The sequence below is a fragment of the Equus asinus genome, chromosome 5 (genome assembly GCF_041296235.1).
Source record: "Equus asinus isolate D_3611 breed Donkey chromosome 5, EquAss-T2T_v2, whole genome shotgun sequence".
Lineage (NCBI taxonomy): Eukaryota > Metazoa > Chordata > Mammalia > Perissodactyla > Equidae > Equus > Equus asinus.
In genome coordinates, this window is record NC_091794.1 from 104842599 (window position 1) to 104848598 (window position 6000).

The window sequence follows — 6000 nt, forward strand, 5'->3', positions numbered from 1 at the left end:
AACCTGCTCCAATGGCACCTCCTCTTTGTCCCTTTCCTGGCACTGTCCCCTCCCCCCAGCCATCTTCCCAGTCAGAGAGGCCGTTTCTGTCGGTTTTTGGCACCTCAATTCTAGAACTGGTCTCACCGCGTCATGCCTGTAATGACTGGCTCGCGTATCCATGTGCCCAGGAGGCTGGGGCTCCCGGGGAGCCGGGACGCCCGGGGCCTGAGCCGGTGCCCCGCGGCCGAGAGGGGGCGCTGTCTGCGCCGGGCAGGGAGCCGCACCCCGGGGAGCCGGGCTGCTGCTGCAGCAATTGCCGCAGCCCGGGAGCGGGGCAGCTCGGCGACTCTGCAGAGCAGGCGTGGACGCAGCCGCTCGGCTCTCTGCAGCCTTCGGGCGCCTCGTGAAGCCCCTGAACGCGTGTGAAAGTGCTTTGAAGAGCCGGAGGGGAAGTCCCGGGGCCCCCGCGAGGCCCGGCAGCGAGCCCTGTTGTGGGATCGCGGGGGGCCCGAGCGAGCTGCGGCGGCCAGGCCCCCGGCTTGCAGGAGGGAGGCGGCCGGGCGCGCGTGCCGCCCGCTCCGCTCGGCTCGGCGAGGGGGCGGGAGGCGGCGGCAAGAAGCCCTCGGGAGGGAACTGGGAACCTGTGTCACCAAAGGGATGCTGAGCAAGACGCAGCGTTCCGACTTGGCTGAGGAAATTCAGGGACTTCCCCAACAGCTGGGAACCTCAGCCCCAAGTGGCCCCAAAATACCCTCGGCGAATAAAGGGATTCTTTCTGCCCCAGGCAGTGGCAGGCAGGTAGGAGGCTGGAAACTGGAGGGGGAAGGCCGCTCCGAGCCTGTCTCCTCAGATTGGCAAAGGTGCTTTTCTGAGCATCTTTCTCGAGAGCCTGCTGAAGGCAGGACTCTTCGTTTGGGGGCCTCTCTGGCTGGACCTCCACGTAGGGCTGCCTCCAGCTCAAGCCGCAGAGCTCTCCCCATCTCGAGGCCCAGGATGGGAGCTGGATCCTGGCAGCTTGGCCCCTCCCAGGGTGGTGAGAAGCCACCACTGAGGGCTGGGGGCAGGGATTTCACTCCTCAGAGTTTCAAAGGTACAAATACTAGGTGAACCCCAGCAACGCACCCACAAGTGGGATACCTGGGCATTGAATCCTGGCAACAAGATTTCAAGTCAGTATTGCTATCCCCACTTCACAGATGAACACACTGAGGCTCAGAGTAGTTAAGTGTCTTGCCTGAGGTCACGCAGCTTGAGAGTGGCAGGGCTGGGGTTTGGCTCCAAACCTGTCTGACTTTCAAGCCTCAGCTGCCTTCTCTTCTCTCTTTAGGCACCTGTTGCCCTTGCTTTCCCCAGGAGAAAGAGCACTCATGTGGGAATCCTGGTCTGGCCATGAGACTGTAGGCAAGTCATTTCTTTTCTCCAAGTGTATTAGTTATCTGTTGCTGTGTCACTCAAAACTTAGCAGCTTAAAGCAACAGTAAACATTGTATCACTGTTTCTGTGCATCAGCAGTTCAGGAGAAACTGGACAGGTGATTCTGGCTCCGGGTCTCTCATGAGGTTGCACTCAAGATGTCAGCTGGGGCTGCAGTTATCCGAAGACTCGACTGGGGCTGGAGGACCTGTGTCCAAAACGAGCCACTCACATGGCTCTTGGGCAGAAGGCGTCAGTCCCACGGGGCTGCTGGAATGTCCTCATGACATGGCGGCTGGCTTCCTCCAGAGCAAGCGATCCCAGGAGAGCAAGATGGGAGCCATATTATCTTTTATGATCTAGCGTCAGAAGTCACTCTTCATCATTTCCAAGCTAGTCTCTTGGCCACACGGGCTGGCTCTCCCCATTGGGAGGGACTGCACAGTTGAGCAAATGCCAGGAGGCAGGCGGGGATCTTAGGGAGCATGTTTCCTTGTCCTCCAGATGTGGATTTTAACACTGCCACGCAGCCTCCTGAGGGTTGCCATGAGCCCTGAACAAAACCGTGGACCTAGAAAGCTCTTTGGAATGCAAGGGAAGGCATGTAAAGGGCTTGCCTGCCCCCTGCCCCCCTCCCTCTGGGTCCCCAGGCCCCTGTGTGCCCCCAGACCTCTCCACTCAGGACCACAGCTGAACTGCTCATGGCCCGATGTTCCCCTTCCAGGGGACAAGTTGACCAAGGCATTCACCGTTCCAGCCAAGAGATGACTCATGCAGGTGTTTCGGGCACTGTGGCTGGCCGCCAGGTGAGAACCTTGGGGGTCAGAGGTCTTTCCTGGCCCCTCTGGTTTTGCTAGACGGGCGGCCATCTCCGGTGCCTCAGCACAGGCCATCTTCCTGGGCACACAGCTGCCGGAGGAATGCTTCCCCGGACCTCTGGCACCCAGGTCTGGGCTCAGTCTTGGCTCCAACTTGATAGGTGGCAGCTCGAGGCGTGGGAAGCTAGGCGGAGGGTCGGGAGCCCAGTTTCGAGCTCAGGTCTGCATCTAGCCGCGTGACTTCCCCTCTCCCAGCCTCTGCACCTTTGTTTGTACAATGAGGGGCTGGGATTCAATGATCTGCTTAAAAGTCCTCTTGTTCTGAGGCTCCAGAGAGAGTGAGGGAGATAGGAAGCCTGGGTCCCATCTGGGCCTGGGGCTTCTGCCGGACACTTCCTGCTCCATCTTCTAAGCTGACACAGACCCTAGAACCAGACATCCCAGGTCAAATCCTGTCTCTGCCACTTAGTAGCTGTGTGGCTTTAAGCAAGTTACTCACCCTCTCTGAGCCTCAATTTCTTCATCCATAACAATGGAGCGATGATATCTACTGTGAAGGGTGATATCGAGGATTAAACAGGTTAGTGTAGCTGCACCATGGGGATGCCCTGCTCTCACAGCCCGAGCCCCAGGAGGCTGTTAATCCTCATGAGCTCCTGGGACTGGTAGCCGGGAGGAGTTCCCGCTGTTCTTTCCAGTGTCTGACATTTCCTTCCACCTTCCAGAGAGATGGAGGAGGAAGCTAAGAGCAGAGAGGGGAAGAGACTTGGCCAAGGCCTACAGCATGGTGGGGATGACCCCGTGGGCTGAAACTCCCTGCCACGGAGTCCCCGTCTCCCCGAGACCTTCCTGCTCAGCAGGGCCGTTGTGAATGGGGTGAGTCATTTAGACGCAGGAAACCAAGCCTGGTCCAGTATTAATCACGGAATCCGAGGCATTGGGTGCAAAAAGGAAACAGAAGCAACCGATGGTGGCGATGAGGGTGCCCAGGGGCGTGCCGTGCCAGGAGGTCCCCATCGTGCGGCCCGACAGGAGGGCCTGGGGCAGCCCCTCAGGAAGGAGAGGGTCCCTCCCCACAGCGCCGTTTCTGTCCCCAGGAGCCTCACTCCCTTCCAAGGAGCACTGTCCCCATCCTACAGATGCAAAAATCGAGGCCAGGGTCTGTCAGCTTCTTGGGAGGAAAAGAATGTGCCCAGGGCAGGGATTTTGCACGTCGCATTCAGTGCCCGCACAAGGTAGGCGTCCAGTGAAAATGCAGAATGAGTGACTCACAGTGTTTACAGGGCCCCTGGTACACTAGGCCCGCAAACTGGTGATTTTTTAAAAGCCCATAGGAAAATGGGCGCTCAGGGAAGTTGCACGCCCAAGCCACCCAGTTAGCAAGTTCTGGAGCCACGATTCAAGCCTGAGTTTGTGATTTGAGGGTGAGCCGCTCCCTTCTCAAGGGTGGTGGTTGCCTTTGCTGTCACTTGTGTCCCCAAGTCCTGCTGTCCTGAGGCCGAGGGGCAGCCCACACCCCTGGTCGCCTGGAACCTACTCTCGGCTCTCAGAGCTGTTTGTTGTAAAGGAATGTGCTCCAAGGGATTGGTTTTGTGTTCCTGTCACCCCTCCCTCCCTCCCCATGTGGGCCGGGTCTGGGGCAGTCAGGCCAGGGGAGGCTCCCAAGGACCAGCCCTGGAGGATTTGAGGGGGCCAGAGGCGCTTGTCCTCAGATCATGACTTACAACTCAGAACGTTCAAGAAGCCAGCTTCCAGGCCAGCCCTGGCAGCCTAGTGGTTAAGTTCGATGCACTCCGCTTCAGTGGCCAGGGTTTAGTTCCTGGGCGTGGACCTACTCCACTTGTCTGTCAGTGGCCATGCTGTGGTGGTGGCCCACATACAGAAACAGGAAGATTGGCAACAGATGTTAGCTCAGGACGAATCTTCTTCAGCAAAAAAAAAAAAAAAGAAGCAGCAGCAGCAGCAGCCAGCTTCTCTTTCCTGAAGGCTGAGAACTTAGAGCCCCGAGGAGAGACTGATTGAGTCTCCATCCACCAGGCCCCTCTGCCTGAGATTCCACCGTTACTCACTACAACCCAGAGGGGTTGAGATATTGAAGGCCCCAGTTAAAATGTAAATCATTTCTGAGGGAAACCACTTACTTACTAAATCATTAGCGGGTGTCACCGCCCCACATGGGCTGGTTTCTCAGAAGAGCCTCCATGAGGCACAGGGCCCGAGGGTCTGATGGCTGAGTGCAACGTGGCTGCTCGTTCCCCGTCAAGAGTGTGTCGAGGAAGCTCCTTAGATTCAGACCCGAGCTTCTCGCCTCGGCCAAAAAGGCCCCCAGGTGGGGCTCCTGCCCCCACCACCTTGTCCCCTGCCCCACTCCCCACTGGCCTCCTTTCTGCTCCTGATGCCACCAAGCTTGTCCCTGCGACAGGGCCTCTGCACAGGCCAGTCCCTCCGCCTGAAACCCTATTTCCCCAGCTCCTCAAATGCTGCCCCTGCGAGGGGACTTTTGGGGTGACGGCTGTGTTCATTGTCCTGGTTGTGGTGATGGATGCACATGTGTGCCCAAACTTATCAGATTGCACACCTTCCGTAGGTGGAGTCTATCACATGTCAATCACTCCTCAGTAAAGCTGCACAAACACAAACTTATCAATGCTGCCCCTTCTCACCCTTCAGGTCTTGGCTTGCATGACACCTCCTCAGAGAGGCCTTCCCTGACCACCATGCAGATGTCGCCACTCTGTCACCTCGTCCTGTTTGTGCTCTTCAAGGGACCCATCAGGCCACCATCTGAAACTATTAATTTGCCAGTAGCCCGACTTTCCCTGTGGGAGGGAACCCACGGGAGCAGGACTGTCCCTCCACTGATGCGAGCAGGGCTGGGCTTCCTGCATGTCTTCTGGACGACTGAGTGACAAGGCCAGGGCCCTGGGAGGCACAGTGCACATCAGCTCTGTCTCCCAGGGACCTCCAGGGGCAGGTGTGGAGGCTGAGAAGGGCAGACCCTGCTCTGAAAGTGAGGCCCCGAGCAGAGCCGCTGCCCTCGTGTCCGCTTCATCATCCATCCTGTCATCACAGGCAGGAGGGGGGCCATGCTCCCGGCCAGGAGGGACCCTGCTCCCAGCAGGTGCTGCCCATAGGTGTGTGGAGTTCATTCAGAAAATCCTTCTGGGGTTTTTCCTCCGGGTCCCTCCAAGCTGCTAGGGGTGGGTCAGCCCTGCCCCCGGACCTTCCCTCCCTCCAAGTAGGAGCCATGAGGCCTTGAGGCCTGGTGGGGCCTGGGGCTCTCCAGGCATGCAATCCTGGAGATCTGGGGAAACTATGGCATGGCCCCAACTTGGGCCTCAGCTAGGTCTGGAGACTCATGGGGTCCCCACTGGAGCTGGGACCGTGCTCCGGGCTAAGAAAAAGCCAACAGTTATCATCCACAACCCCAGCTACTCTTGTTAGCTAGCTTCTGGTTTGCATTAGAAGCTGGCCCAGGGTGTGAGAGCTGAGGGGCATCTGGGGAGCATGAGTCCCCGCCTCACCCCACAAGTCCCCTCCTCAGCCAGTTTATACTGACCCTGAGGCCAAAGTCATGCAGCAAGTTAGTGCGAGGACAGCCCCCCCGCCCCAGGCTTCTGAGCCCCCACCCAGCCCCTTTGCCACCACCCGCTTTATCAGGCTGATTGGCTGCTTCAGATCATCCGCCTTCTCCAGGAGAGCAAAGGCTTCAGCCCAGAGTTTCAGAGCCTGGCAAGGGAGGCGGCAGGGAGCCGGAGGGTCGGCCTGGCTGGGCTGTAGAGACTGT